Here is a 16864-nt window from a genome sequence, read left to right on the forward strand (position 1 = left end):
CCTTTATTTCTGCTGAATGTTTTTGCATTTTGCCATGTCACCCAGTGCTATTACTGGTGGTATTTGTTTCCTTTTGCTGACATAACCAAGTATCGAAAATGTAGACTTTTAAAACAGACTTATTATTCCACAGTTCTTATAGATTATAAATCTGAAATGAGTCCTATGGGGCTGAAATTAAAATGAAGGTAATGCTGCATTCCTTTTGGAGGTTCCTGGAGAATATCTGTTTCCTTGTCCCTCCGCTTCCAGCTTCTAGAGGTCATTGGCATCCCCTCCCTCTATCTTCAAAACAATCTGGAAAGCAGTATGGAGAGTCCTTCAAAAACTTGGAATGGAACCACCATTTGCCCAGCTATCCCACTCCTTGGTTTATACCCAAAGGACTTAAAATCAAACTACAGGGACACAGCCATATCAATGTTTATAACAGCACAATTCACAAGAGCTTAATTATGGAACCAACCTGGATGCCCTTCAGTAGATGAATGGATAGGGAAACTTTGGTATATATGCACAATGGAACATTACTCAGCATTAAAAGAGAATAAAATCATGGTATTTGCATTCCGTAAATGGATGAAGTTGGAGAATATAATGCTAAGTGAAGCAAGCCAATCCCAAAAAAACAAAGGCTGAATGTTTTCTTTGATATGAGGATGCTGACTCCTAATGGCGATGTGGGGGGAACATGGGAGGAATGGAAGTACTTTAGATAGGGCAAAGGGGAAGGAGGGGAAAGGAGGGGGTAAGGGGGTAGGGATGATGGTGGAATGAATTAGGCATCATTACCCTGAGTACATGTATGAAGACATGAATGGTGTGAAAATACTTTGTGTACAATCAGTGACTTGAAAAATTGTGCTCTATATGTGTAATATGAAATGAATTGTATTCTGCTATCATGTATAACAAATTAGAATAAATAAAAATATTAAAAAATATATCATGGCAACCTCTGCTTAAGTCATCCCATCTCCACCTTCTGCTTTTGTCTTGCCTTCTTTTAGAAGGAATTTTGTGATTACACTGGGGTGGGTGTGGATAATGTAAGACAATCTTTGCACCTCAAGATTCTTAATCACATTAGCAAAATCCCTTTGCCACATAAAATAACACCTTACAGCTTCTGGGATTAGAACATGGACATCTTTGGGGACCTATTATTCTGTGAACCACATGGGCCAAAGCAGTTTTTATGTTAATTTCTAAGCTTGGGGTTTCCTGGTTTATGAGGGTAGTATAAATTAGAGCACTGTAGTATAAAGTTGCCATTTTAAATTCTCAGAAAAAAATTCTCTTTTCATGTACAGTCAGCTTAAGCAGTATCTCCATATGCATTCTCTTTGGACATACAATAGTTCCCTTATGTCTTTATGCCTTTTTCCCATCCTGATCTCCATTTTGTGTGAACAATTTTTAGTATTTCTGGACCCACTGTTTCCTAGTACTTTGATAATCCAAGTAATATCAGTTTTTCTATTTATAATTTCAGGTATTATGTACAGTTTGCAATATAACATTTTTCACATTGTATTATTGTTTGTAGATCTTCACAGGCCATGATTCATTAATCTATATATCACCATTGCCAAACAGTACCTGGAATATAACAGTTCCTCAATAAAAATTTGATTATTTATTAAATAAAGTTTAATAATATTTATATGTGTCAAGCCACTACATTCTTGATGGGAATTTACAGTCACCTAATATGCTCAATGAAGCCTTAATCCCATATTGATAATCTGTGAATTTATAAATTCATGGTAACTTAGAAGAGAGTTGTCTGTTGATGAGAAAGTTGATGTGTGCAGGGTCAAGCAAGCAAATAATGATAGGATTGGGGCCAACACCAAGGTCTTATTTCTATGCCAGCATTCTTTGAAATAAAATGCACTAACTTTTCTGTTGACAATGATTTGGCTTGCTCTAATTCTAATTCTAATTTCAGACATAGTATAAAATTATTACCTTCTATTTTTGGCTATTCCTCAATAAATTTCTGCAGTTAAATGGGTTACATCCATGGTTCTCAAATTGTATCGGTGTTCTGACACTTGGTGGGTGGTAGTGGTTGATTTTGAAGCTATAGGATAAACACTGGGATATATTAACAGTAGTGTATAAATTTTATTAAGTTAAAAACCTTAAGACTCTTTGAACTAATTTTAGACTCCCAGAAAAGTTGCAAAATCAATAGAGTTTCTATATATACTTCATTGAGCATCCCTGAATGTTAGTATCTTAAGTATTTATTATAGTTCAAATTGGAAGAGTTCCCCAACATCTCATTTGCTAAGGTTTGTTCACCAGCCTGTAGTGCTGTTGGGAGGTGGTGCAACATTAGGGGGTGAGGTCTAGTGGGGCATGCCCTTGAAGGGCAGATTGGGAACTCATTCCCTTCTTTCCTCTCTTTGCTTTCTGGCTAACACAAGGTGAGTAGCTTTGCTGTACCATGTGCTCCCCATTATAATGTTTTGCTTCACCATAGGCCCAAATGCAAGAAAACCAAGTGACTGTGGACTGAAACATCTGAATCTCTGAGCCATGATAAATGTTTTATCCTTTAAAGTTATTCATCTCAGATATTTTGTGAAAGTGAAGGAAAGCTGACTAACTTTTATCCATAGAATAATTATTAAAACTCAGAAATGTGTATGAGTGGAATACTGTTAACTAAACTGCAGAACTTATATTAATTCTACCAGTTTCTCCAAAAGTGTTATATTTTGTTCCAGGGTCTGGTCCAGGATTCCATATTCCCTTTAGGTGTTAACAGCCTCAAATTATATCCCTTAAGATACATTGTGTTGTTTGTCTACTGTTGATTTTCTTTTTCTTTACCTATCTTCATGTATTTGTTGTAATTCTTCTGTAAAGAAGAGCTGTCTCTTCCCTCCTATTTATTTATTTATTTATTTAATCATTTACATCAGTATGGGCTCCTGGATATTTATATTGTTCATTGGGTTATAATCCTGTATTAGTATCGATTATTTGGTTGCTCATATTGTCCATCTTTGGCCACTATGAGTTCCTGCCAATTGGGTCCAATGTGCTTTTGAAATATTTCATTTTTGTTTGATTACTTTATTTCTGGCCCCGCAAGCACCGCAGGCTCATCTATATTTTTCCTCATCTAACCCTAGAGTCAACAACTTATCAAAGAGTTCTACCTCTATACATTTAGAAAACAAGATCTGAGTGCTACACATGCTCATTTCAACTGGGGTGTTATTGTTGCTTCTATGCTCTCAGTGGACAGGGCTGATTAGTATAGAATGTATTTAGATCTGTTGACATATATACATCCATATTTCTGTATTTGTTTTGTGTGTGTGTGTTTTAAAAACCATAGATTCATGGTGTTACTTTAAATAGCATATATTTAGAATATTATTTAAAAATGAATATATGATCAAATAAGTTCCAAAATTTACCAATTTTTAAGATGACCCTTGAAAAGTCAACAATATTTTGTATTTATGTAGGACTACTGTAAACTATTTCCTGGTTTTCCTAGTCTCTTAAGCCTTGAGAGCAGCTTCAAAGGAAATATTGAGAAATCTTATATCAGTATATACTTTATTTGCTCTGAGGTGCTTGGCATATAGTAGGTGCTCAGTAAATACTTTTTGAATATATGACTCAGTATGAAAGTATAGAAATGTGGAGGGGCCTGGAATTTACACTGATTGATTTATGATCATGGTCAGAATTTGTAATTTCAGCTATCTTGCCAGATGTATATCACTGACCATGTAGGACATTAGATAAAGTAAATTGATGGTGGTAATTCATCACGAAAGCAAAAAGAACAACAAAACATATCCTAGCAGCACCTTGACATTTGAAGGGCCTCCTTTGTCTTTATTAGTTGTTAGAGCACCAGCTGTGCATAGGTACTCTTAAATGCCATTTGGTGACCGTGTAGGGTTTAAAGCTTACTTTTAGTTTCTTGAAAGTTTAGGATGATAAATTCTCTAGAAAACATTTGGTTTGTTTCTCAGTTTTCAGAGTTTTAATATTTCTTTAGATTTTTCCAGTCATGGAGAATGAACACTACTGTTAATGTCTTAAAAGTCTAAACAAACTTTTTAACATGTGACAGTTAAGATGATATTCTAGGTTGGCAAAATATGGTCCATGGGCCAGATGCCTGTTTTGTGAGTACATTGGAACACATATATGCCTGTTCGTTTTTTTATCATCTGTGTCTGTTTTGGGTATATAATGACATCATTGTGTTGTTGCATGAGAGACTCTGCTACCTACAAAACCTAAAATATTAATAGCTGATGCTTATTAGAAATGTTTGCTAATCCCTGCTCTGGAGAATAATTTTTATATATATATATATATGTGTGTGTGTGTGTGTGTGTGTGTGTGTGTGTCTGCGTATATGTACATCTTTAACTATCTGTACAATAGCTGTCTTGTATGAGAATATATCAAAGGAAGATCAGAGAATTAAATAATGATTTATATTTAAAATGCATTAAAATCATGATTTTTAATTTTTTTTATTGCTAAGTAATGTATACCAAATCATGAAAGTAAAAATAAAAAAGCATACTGCTATCAATTTTTATAAATATCCAGAAGTCATGAACATTAATTCTGGCATTTTTCTATGCCATAAAATATTAGGGTAAAAGAATGAGGGGCTATAATAAAAGGATCCAAAACACAGTATCTTGAAGAACAGTTACTAAATATATTTTGTGACCTAAACAAGCTCAAAGGCTTTAGGGCTAAACAAGGAATAGCTCCGTTCCTTAAGTGCTCAAATTCCTTCCATTTTGGTTCTATACCATTCCCTAGGGGTTTCTTTGCACAGTATAAACTGGGTCACAGGTTAGCCTAGGTTCCAGCTTACAAGAAGGAGATAAGAGTGTGGATATTCCTTTGTTCTTTTAAGGCCTGGTCCCAGAATGAAATGTATCATCTCTGCTTGTGTACCATAGACGAAAATTTATTTATCCACATAATAGTTGTATGGAGGGATACAACAAATGACTAGCTTGTGGTCTTCATATGGGAGGAGGTGAGGGGGGAGATTTTGCTAGACGGTGGTAGTCTCTTCATTCTCTTAAGTCCATACCATTTTTTGCAAAAGATGTGTTTTTTTAAACAACATTTTACCATGTCAAAATAAGATTTTTCTACTAATTATAATGGGCGTTATAGTATTTTTATGTTACAAATACTATGATTCATTTAACATGCTTTAATTGTGTATTAGGATATTTTCAATTTTTCTATTATAAACAAAATGTGAACATCTATGTACATATGATTTCTACTTATAAATTTGTAATACTTTGAAAGAAGGCATTGTTCAAATTTTAATTGTAAAATAGTTATATGATCTTTTTTTTCTTTTTCTCTAAATAAGTGTCATAAAGTCAGTTTGACATTGGGCTTGTACAAAAAACTCTAGTATCTCAGTAAAATTGAATATGCTGGTTATGAATTAAGTGAAATTCACCTTTTTTACAGGAAGATTTATTTAGGAAGCCAGTAGAATAGTAGCCTCAATTGATAAAATGTAATTTCATTCTGGTGAACTGCTGAGTAGTGTTGTTTTTCTTAATTTGATTAAAGTCTTTCTATTTATTTATTTAATTATTATCTCTTTAATATTTTTTTTTTTTTTTTTTTTTTTTTTTGGTACTGGGAATTTAGACCCGAGCCACTTACACTGAGCAACTGAGCAACACCCCCAGCTCTTTATTAATTATTTATTTTTAATTTTGAGACAGGGTCTCATTAAATTGCAGAAATAGCCTTGAATTTGCCATTCTCCTGCCTTTGCCTCCTGAGTTGCTGGGCCACTGTGCCCAGTTTAATAATCTTTTTTATTTTGAAAAAATTGAATATTAAGTGAAACAAAAGCTATAACTCAAAGCAAAAATACAGTGTGACTTTTATGTGTGTGCATGTATTACATTTATGATTTTCTGAAAATCAACTTAGTATTTTTAATCTTCTGTGGCTGGCATTTTATTTCATTAAAGTGATGGTTCTGAAGTGGCCTATTGTAACATACTAGTTACAGCTTCTATTGATTTATAAACTCTGTCGAAGTGTCATTATCAATAATAGCTAATCTTATTCAAAATAGTTACTTGTTATATTGCCATAAATTTCTGCGATTTTAAACTAGACTTCTACGAAATTGAAGTTGAAAGAGCTCTAATTTTATGTGTGAACGCTAAAAAATGTAAAATATGGTTCTTTTGGGGGAGCTACATTTACTGTAGGTATTAATGAGCTGTTGACATGTGAAAGTTCAAGAATAGATGTTGAGATTTAGAAGAGCAATTTGCAATTCAAAATATAGAGATTGGCATTTACTTTAAATTTGAAGTTGCTAAAGGGAGATGCAAGAAGATGAGAAGTTTATACTTGACTAAAATATACCTCTACCGATAATTGTATATCTACATTGCCTGGCCATTTTTTTCCTGATTATATATATTATTGGTTAGTTTTATTTTGTTTTCTGTCCTTCTTCACTTTTTACTGTGTACCATGTTAGAGAAAAAAGAAAGTAAATCAGTTGTAAACTATGATGCTGTCTCACTGAATTCATTTAAATTCGGTTTTTCGTAGAGTTTAAGAGTATACTCAGTATTTGGAGTCATTTTTTATTTTGTTTGTACTGGGGATTGAACCCATGGTTGCTTTTGTGCTAAACAACATTCCCAGCCCTTTTAATTTAATTTAATTTTTTAAGAAAACTCTTGAGAACAGAGTCTTGTTCAGTTGCTGAGGCTGGTCTCCGACTTGAGATCTTCCTCCCTCAATCTTCCTGGGATTACAGGCATGTGTCACCCCACCTGACAATGTTTGGCATGTTTAAATTTCATTATATTGCTTATTTGGTGGTTTTATAACTGGTTCCAAATAATTGGCTGTTGCCAAGTACATTGGTGCATACCTGTAATCCCACCAACTTGAGAGGCTGAGGCAGGAGGATTGAAGTTTGAGTCAGGCCTTGGTAACTTAGCAAGGCGCTAAGTAAATTAAGAAGACCCTGTCTCAAAACAAACAAACAAACAAATAAATAAATAGTTCTAGCATGTTTCTCAGTGGTAAAGGAGCACTGGATTCAACTAAAAAAATATATAGTTGTTGAATTTTACCCTTATACTGCTAAACATATTTTTTGTTAAAAGTTGAAAACATTATGTTTAATAATTGGACCAAAGGATTGTATTCAGTTAACTAGTATTATCTGACGTGGTTAAGAAATATGATGTCACTGGGTGTGGTATCACAGGCTGTAATCCTAGCAACAGCCACTTAAGAGGCTGAGACAGGAGGTTCATGAGTTCAGTGCCAGCCTTAGCAACTTAAAGAGAGCCCTAAGCAACTTAGTGAGAGAGACCCTGTCTCAAAATAAAACATAAAAAGGGATGGGGATGTGGCTCAGCAGTTATGTGTTCCTGGCTGTAATCCCTGGTACCAAAAAAAAAAAAAAAAAAGATGATGTCACTATTACATGTCTATAAGTTTTAAGGCTAGGTGTCTCTTTGTTCTAGCCTATGAAAAACTTTTTTTTTCTAGTTAGCAGTTGTGTCCAGTTAGGAATTATGTTGGAATTGTGTTTAAGGTTATCTTTTTTTTTTAAGATTCATAAAACTGTTTTTTTTTTAGATTGTCAAGTCACAATTAAAATTTTATAATGGGTAACATTTATTATTATAATGTGAAATATTCTGCTTTCACAGTTGTAATCTGTTAAAGGATCAGTTATCTTTGTCACATCTAATTCCTCTTTGAAAGAAATCTTTTTCATTTAATCAGAAAAATGATACGCTTATAAGGAACATATCTGTCAATGTATCACATGTACATGCACATACATATATTGAAAATATGCATGTCAGTCTTCTCATATACCATTCTTAAGAGTCTGCTACTAGTTTCGTGTATTCTGTCCAGAGAACTTATGGGATAAAGTTTCAAGATAGAAGAATGAATGTGTGAATGAACAGATAAAATAAATTGAATAGATGAAAATAAGACATTATAGTATCCCACCATCAACACTATGTATTTGCCTTTTCTTTTTACATCTAATAATATCATTTAGTAATATGTTACAACATTAATAGTGAAAGAACAATTTTATAAACCTATTTTTTATAAATAAATATGTGACCAAAACTAGATGACTAAATGAAATCATATGGGAATATATAAGGAAAATTCATCTTAGTTGATTTCTTGAGTTGTAGAGCTATGGCTAACAGTCATTTCAATGTGTAGCTTGAATCCCCATTGTGCCAGTAAAGATTGTCAAGATTTCTGGTAACTTTTCCACATTTAAGAGAAAGTGAGAATGTCTTCCTACAGGACTTTCTTTAAGGTACAATAAAATGGGTAGTAGTTGTAGGAGGGAGAGCTTTTGTGCTCCCATGGACTTGACATTATATTTTTCTTCATGATGGACTTGACATTATATTAATTCCCATTTCTTCTATCTCATTATTTATTTATTCTGGCACTAAGACAAGAGACCCTAAAATTTGTCTGGAATTGTCACTTTTCAAGAAATTCATTCATTGTGATTAGAAACCAGTTATAACATTACATGATGTGCTTTGCTTGTTTCTGGATATCAATAGATTACAACCAGACTGATTCTGACCTCTGTCTTCATGGTGGAACTTGGACCCTAATCCTGGTTATAGTCATTAAATATGCTTAAGTTTTATATTATAAATTGTATTATGAAGAAAAAGGGAGTATAATAAAAGAATAAAAGAAACATTATTTAGAGTTGGTGATAGAAGTGTGGGGTGAGCTGGAGTGGTCATGATAATTCCTATTTACTTCTCACTTTGGATATAAGAGTCTGTAACACTCTTTGAGAGCCTGCATCATTTCCGGCCTTAATCCTTTTATAGAAAGTTAATTGATTTCTTGGAACAGGCAGAGTTTTGTGACTTAATAAACCTTTAACTCATTGAGCTGCCTTAGAAATTACATATGCACTTGTCTGTCAAATCAGTGTTAAAGTATTTTCTGCCCTGTAAGTTAACTGTACATATATAGAATTAGTGAAAAGTTTATTTCTTATGTTTTGATTCTGTAACCAAAGGACAGAAATCCTCTATTCAATGATCATTAGCTCTTACACAAAGAAAGCAGTATTGATTCAACAGTTATTCCCACTATAAAGTTTGTTTTTAGTGGCTTTTAGTTTGTGGGAATTGAGGTTTTCTTGTTTGTTTTTTATAAGGCAAAAATGAAGGAACAATCTTTTTCTATCAAAATGTTCACATCGGTATGTAAATAAGATAGCTCAAGGATAAGTTTTAAGCATTTTAAAGTTTAAGACTACCATATATGGATTGGGAAATAAAATCTCATGTAAAAGAAAATTTATCTTGTATGGAAAAGAAACAGTGCTCTTCTCTAAGGGTGAGAAAGATGTGTAAGTATCAGAGAATCAGTTGTTACACTGTTTTCTCCTTATTTTCCAATTTGAAGCTGGATTTCATGATGTCACTATTTTCTGAGTGAGTGTGATTTTCATTAGAGTATGCTAATCTAGTGTTCAAGATGTTATATGTAATTAGAGACAATGCGATGTAATAATAGCTACCGTTAGCTATTTTCTTGGTTCTTTATGAATGGTAAGCTATTTAAATTCTACACTTTTCTAAAAAAGTATATTTTCCTACATTCTGCAGATAAGGAAACAAACTTAGATAATTAAAGTAACTTGTCCAATGTCATGACTATTAAGGGAAAGAAATAGGGTTTAAACCTAGATTCTTTTTTTTTTCCTACAAAGCCTCTGCTCTTATCACTAAGGTAATCTGTCATGTTGGGAAAAAGACAAATACTCGGTTTGATGATCAAGAAACTTGGTACAAGTTAGGACTCTGTTACTAATTACTTAAAGTGACTAATGTTGTTTTCCTTGACTGTAAAATGAACCTAGCACACAACCTACTAAGTACCTGTCACCTGTGAGGGGCCAGTAAGGTCTTACAACAAAATGTGGAAGGTTCATCAAAAACTTTTTTTTTAATGAAATAATGAGGAACATGTTCAGCTTCCGATTTGGAGAACAGAGCAAGGGAAAATACTTGAAAGCAATTTATGAATTTGTATGGTCTCCAAAGAGAAATGCCATTTTATCTTTTGGACATGAAAATTTGTAGGATAGGGTCTTCATTTGCCAATGACATTTCTTGCACAAGCAGGATTTTTCCCCTATAGAGGTCACACAGGCGCTTGATGGAGATAACTCTTTGCAGAAATTGTGAAACACCTTTTCTCTAGATATTACTAACTTTAATTTTTTTTTGGTACTGGGCATTGATCCCAGGGGTTCTCTACCACTGAACTGCATTCCTAGCTCTTTTTAAAAATGTATTAGTACATTGGAGTTACATATAATTTTGTGATTCATTTTAACATAATCATACATGTTCGGAATATAATTTGCTCCAGTTCAGTGCCCACTACTTTCTCTTTCCCTCCCCTTTGACCCTCCCATTACCCCTCTTGTACTCTACTGGTCATCCTTCTATTTATGCTCTTTAAAATTGGCGCTTTATAGATACACATAAGGGTGAAATTCACTGTGGTATTTTGTGTATAGCATAATTTGGTCAATTTCATTTCTGCAGTTCCTTCCTTTTCCCAGCCCTTTTTAAAATTTTTTATTTTGAAGCAGGATCTTGCTAAGTTGCCCATGTTTGTTTTGAATATGTGATTTTACTGTTGAAGCCTCCTCAATGGCTGACATTTCAGGCCTCAGTCACTTGTCCTGGCTAGATGTTATTAATTTTGAATTCTTTTATTCAGTGGTTTTGAATCAGGGTAGCTTTCACATAATAGGAAACTGCAAGTAAAGATAATTGAATGTACATATGCATTTTACCTTCTATCTTCTCCATCTTCTTCCCCTTGAACTTTTTAAAAGGATCAAAGAAAGGGAATATTTTTCTCTTATATTTTTTTCTTCCTTATTTTTGTTTTGTTGATTTTCTTTTGCTTTGTGATGGTGAATATCTCTACCAGCTTCTTGGGAGTTTGAGGAATATTAATAAGCTTCATAGCTAAAAGGAGAGTGATCTACAGCAGTAAAGCTTTAAACTTTTTGTTGTTGATCTAATTTCTCTTTTTCCCCCATAAATAAAAAATGACTTTAATTTGCCTTTCCATGACAAGGAAGGGTTAAATTGGAGGAGCTGTGAGACTCTGAAGTAGATAATCAGGAAGAAGAAATCCCTAGTACTCAATCCTTTGATCTGTGAGCTCTGTGCTTTGAGCTATGTCCCCGTTCCTGTCTATTTCTCTTTCTTCCTAAGATTGTTGGTGAACTTAACAATGCATGGCTGGCACTGGACTGTATTAATTGTCAGCAAAAGGGCATTGGAGACTCCTGTGGAGTATGTTATCCTGTGCCTACACTTTGGAAGGAGAAAAAGTTAGTGATGATGTTGCTGATAACTTACCATGTGCTTTAAGTGCTTTTGTATATTACAGATGTGGAAATTGAGCTTTTGAAGAGTAACATCTGTAAGGTGGTTGACTGAGGTGATGCAGTTTATAAGAGGCACAGCAGGGATTTGAACCCAGTTTTGTCAGGTTCTGAAGCCTTGATTAATAGCAACGTATTAGTGGAAATACTTTCTTCAGTTAACATTTATTAATTAATATTTATTAAGTTTTCAAAGATGACCAAGTTACTGTCCATACCCTTAAGCTACTGTTGATTTAGTCAGAGGAAGCACTCATGCAATCCAATGACTAGATATTCTGTCAGAACTCTTAAAGAAGTATGTGTAAAACTGTGGAATCATAGTTCTTTTGGTTACACATGGGAGAACTGATGGCTTCAGAGAAGAGATTATGTTGGACTTAAGGATTCTGAATAGTTTAAATTGTTTATTCGTTGGTTTTGTGATGGAATAACATTTAGAATAGGCAGCATCACTAATAAAAACAGATATGCAGGCACATGTTTCACTCAGATATTATGGAATATATGGTTGTGACTGCATGGTAGAGAAGATCAGTGTCTAGAATAAGGCAGAAGGGTTGTGTTGGCACTAAATTTTGCAGGGTGTTTTGGTGATGCTAAGGATTTTGAACTTGATTCTAGAAGATGTGTGTGTATTTGTGTGTGTGTGTGTATGTACATATATATACATATGTATATACACACACACTCACTGGAAATTGAACACAGTGACACCAAAGTGAGCAACATTGCCAGCCCTTTTTATTTTTATTCTTTTCATAGGTAAGAACCTATATCAAAGTTGTTAAGTTGCTGAAGCTGGCCTTAAACTTGCAATCATTCTGCCTCAGCCTCCTGAATCACTGGGATTATAGGCATGTGCCCCAGTATGTGGCTGATTCTAGAAGTATTAATGAGCAATTAAATATCTTTAAGCCAGGGAATTTTGTTTTGAGTTAGTGTGGGAGTTGGATTGAAGGGGTGAAACTTAATGGCAGGAAAGCCTTTGATTAGACTAATGTAGCAGACAAAATACTAGATAGTGAGAATGAAATATTGTAACATTAGTAGGGATCACAAGGACAGGAGAAGTTGAGAACTTAAGTAGAATTATACTTGAAGAAATAATGAGGGAGTTCATTTTTTTTCTTAGTATAGGTAGCTATAAGCGTAGTGTTGCCATTAGGAGAACAAGAGGAAGACCAGGTTGGGGCTTTTGGACAGATAATAATATTGTCCTTTGGACATGTCAAAACTTAATTGCTTCTGGGACATTTAGTGAAGGGAAATGTCTAATAAACTGATGAATCATTATCTGCAGTTTTAGTCGACCAGATATTGATCTGAATCTGTAGCTAACTAGATGAGCCCAGATCAGAGATATCAGTTAGTGCGTCATCCGCAGAGAAGTGATAATTAAACCAGCGGAAATAGATGAGACCATAAAAAGAAACAAAAATAAAGGGCAACTTTTTTATATTACTACTTACCTGCCTGCCTTGGTTGTCTTAAATGGATTTGAATGGGTTGATTTGTGTGGGATAACTGACAACTCTAAACATAGGAACATCTCTCTCTAGGTCTAATGACTGGAAATATAGCTTGGTATTTCTTGCCAGTAGACTGGTCTGATTGCCAAAGCAAATTCCTATAGCTTCATGGAACTCTTAACCACATGTTATACATGATAAATATGTACAATTTTTATTTGCTAATAAAAATGTCCACTAAGGTCCTGGTCATTGTCTTTGACATAAGAATAACATCTGCATTCTCTATCATGGGGATTCCCCTTCCCTTATTTTGGAGTGGGAGGTGGTAAAAGGAGTTTAGTTTTCTTTGTATCAGGTATGTGGAACTTTGACTAAATGAAAATTTATGTAGAGGCTAAGTCTGAAAAATTTTGTAACCTGTTCTACTATTTTTCACCAGCAAGTCCTGTCATGACTCATGGTATTCCAACAAAATTAAAATGGAATAAAGCCTTTATAAATGTGCACCGTTCATAGTACTGAATAACAGCCAGCAAACCAATACTAGTAGGCATGCTTGACTTCTATTTTCTCATTCTATCATATACATAAAGATATTTTTAACATATTGAATATGAGACATGCAATAATATTGATTGAATTCTAGGGCAGCTCTGACATTGGAGTAGACATAGTCATAAAATTATAATCCCGTTTTCATTATACAAATAAATTGGGTCAGCAAAAAAAAAAAAAAAAAAAAAAACTTAGACTTTAGACTTTATTCCATGTAATGTTTGTAAACATTGATTTTTTTTCTTATGTGATTTAGATTGAAGGGTTTGTATGTATTTATAATTTAAGATTCTAACCAAATGGGTTATAGTATATAATGTTATATTGTGGGAAGAGTATAGGCTTTGGAGACTGATATTCCCTGAGCTTTTTGTTATTTCCTATCTGAGTGAATTAGATCTGATATCAATTTCACAGTTGTTTTTTCCCTATTGTGTAATGGAGATAAATATAGCGCCAGTTTTTGATTCACATGAAGTCTAAGTGAAATAGTGAATGTAAAATGCCAAACTTGTATATATAGATTTTTCTATTTTTTTCTTCCCCTTTAAGTGAATTAAGCCAACATTTCACAAAATATGTTCTGTTAAAACCTAATACTTCAAAATGCTTTTTCAAAAAATGGTATTCATTGGTCAACTGAATTTGTGAAATAGTACATACTGCTGTATTCCCTCTTGAAGAACTACAAAAAACGTGACCATATTTAGGGGTGCTGAGAAGAAGCCATGCCACAAATAAACCATTTGTTATTGTTTTTGTTATTTAACTTTTTAAAACTCGGGGTTTTCCAAATCTATTTTGGCATTGTGCTTTATTTATTTTTTATTTTTGGACACATTAACAGTCCATGTTATTGATAGGGAATGCATTTTGGAAATGGTGAATTTAGTTTATCAGGGCCAGGTGCTATTCAACATTTAAGGGTTTGGCTTCATTGAACCACAGCTACTATTATCCTGTGTCTATGTGTGCAAGTCTCAGTGTCCTCACTTATAAAATTGCATCTTTCCTATCTACCTCACCTAATTTCTGGAAAAGCCCATGATAAAATATTTGTACAAACAACTTCAAAGATTAAAAATATCATTATTGGAAGGTGGTCTTTTCTTCTATTCTACGAAAAGGAATTGTAGGAGCAGTGAATGTAAAATAGGACCATCTAGAGGTTGGGCTGGGCTGCTTCCCTTTCTTAATGACCGAGCTTAGTCCCCATTGACTATCTGCCTGAAAACATTTTCAACTCTTGAATTTCTTAATAATTAAACTGATTCCCAGATGAATGTGCCTGAATGTCAATAACTCCATCTTTTGTTAATGTTCATGGACTTGCTTACTTTTTATAACACAATAGGTAGTTTAGAATCATTTAACTATGTCTGCTGCTGAATATTTAGTAATGAAATAATGAATAATGGTATTAGGATTTAATTAATGGGCTATAGTTAATGGATTTAATGCTCAGCCTTCTCATATAGTTCAAAATTTTGGGTCTACCTGTGGTATATTTCTTATTTAGTAGGAAATATTAAGCACAGTGATGTTTCTTTAAGATCAGACACTATGAAAAGGGTGAGAAATATCCTGAAATACTGTTTGGATACTGTATTTTCTGTTGTTTTATTGATTGATGTTAATGGAGACAGTTGTGTAACACATTTCCTTATTGTGCCCAGAAAAACTTAGTGGCACTATGAGTAAGCTATGGGAAAACTTAGAAAGATTAAAACTATGTTTTCTACAGTTATAAGGTCAACATTTCACATAATGGAGAACTGTATCCTGTTGTTATAATTATGAAACCTTTCTTATATTTAAAATATAAATGCCATATTTGTGATTTTTACTATTTTAGCTGAAAATTGTAGGTCACTTTCCCATCCTAAAACATTAAAGGGCTTTATATATTAGTTTCATGTGTGCTATTTAAATACTGTGAATTCTTATTTTCCGGTTCTACAAAGAGACAATAATTTTAAGGAAGTCTTTTCATCCTTCATCAAAAAGTACTTATTCCGTTACTTGATATACAGATGCAGTTGTGACATAAAATTGGCAGAAAACATGCCAAGTCTTTTTTTCTTATTTTTTTTCTCATTCAGGAAGTTCTCACTTTGTCCTTAAAATAAATCTCATCTTTGAGGTTTGAAAAACAAAACCACCAACCTAGCTTTACTTCTCTCTAAAGATGCAGTTTTAAAAACAGTAGAAATAATATTTTATGAATTGAATTTAAATGTCACAGTTCAAAATCCATATGTTTATAGATAAAATTGAAAAAAATATTTTGTGGGCTTTAATTTTTATTATTTCTATTAAAATATTGCTCCAGAGAGCATATTAAAATGTCATATTGATTTTTCCTTTTTCTTTTCATCATATTGATTTTGATACGTCAAGTCTTTGTCTTAAAGGGATGTTTTAAACTATATTTAGAACTATACAAATATCAAAATGAATTTCATCAAAGACAGTGCTGGCTTTATAGCAAGTTTACTAATAATTGTGTTACCATTTTTGTCAGAAAGACGACAGTAATGAAAACCATGTTTCACCTTTTATATATATAATTGGATGAGATCACCAGATGCTGATGTTAAGAGCACATCAACAGGAAAAGTTGAAAATGGGAGCTGCATGGAAAAATAACAAAACCAATTAGCTTTGTCAAAAACCATATGACCAAGCATAGGAGAGAAAAATAGGTTTTGACCATGAGCTGACCTCAGGTAACTTAATCATGGAAAGAAACAGCAAGATGGCCCTTCTTAGAGTTTTCTTAGGCATTTGATAATAGACGAAAATACCTTGGAAATTGATACATCATATTCAGTGCTTCAAAACTCAATGTCAGCTTACTTTTATTTTTCTAATATTTTATAATGCTAATTTTGAAACACAGAAAAGTTGAAAAATTATATTGTGAACACCTGTTATGCACAACCTAGATTCTACAATTAACATTTTGGTGTATTTGCTTTACTACATAACTATGTATTCATTCTATTATCCATCCATACTCCAACTTATTATTTTAAGCATTTCAAAGTAAGTTGCATACACCAATAATTTCAGTTATGAATACTTCAGCATATATATCAACAATAGTTCAACATTTGTTTGTGGTTCTTTTTTGAGATAATATTTAGATACAGTGTACCACTAATCAGTTTGACATATGCATATACTTAAAAACCTTATTAATTGGGCTGGGGTTTTGGCTCAAGAGGTAGAGTGCTCGCCTAGCATGGGTGAGGCACTGGGTTCAATCCTCAGCACCACATAAAATAAGATATTGTGTTCACGTATAATTAAA

General features: G+C 33.3%; 1 protein-coding gene across 1 annotated transcript in view; it reads left to right on the top strand.

Moving 5' to 3' along the window:
- The window catches only part of Chm (CHM Rab escort protein), a 168032-nt gene that overhangs the window by 43407 nt on the left and 107761 nt on the right, over positions 1-16864 (top strand). The window lies entirely within an intron of this gene.

The sequence above is a fragment of the Urocitellus parryii genome, chromosome X (assembly GCF_045843805.1).
Source record: "Urocitellus parryii isolate mUroPar1 chromosome X, mUroPar1.hap1, whole genome shotgun sequence".
Classification (NCBI taxonomy): domain Eukaryota; kingdom Metazoa; phylum Chordata; class Mammalia; order Rodentia; family Sciuridae; genus Urocitellus; species Urocitellus parryii.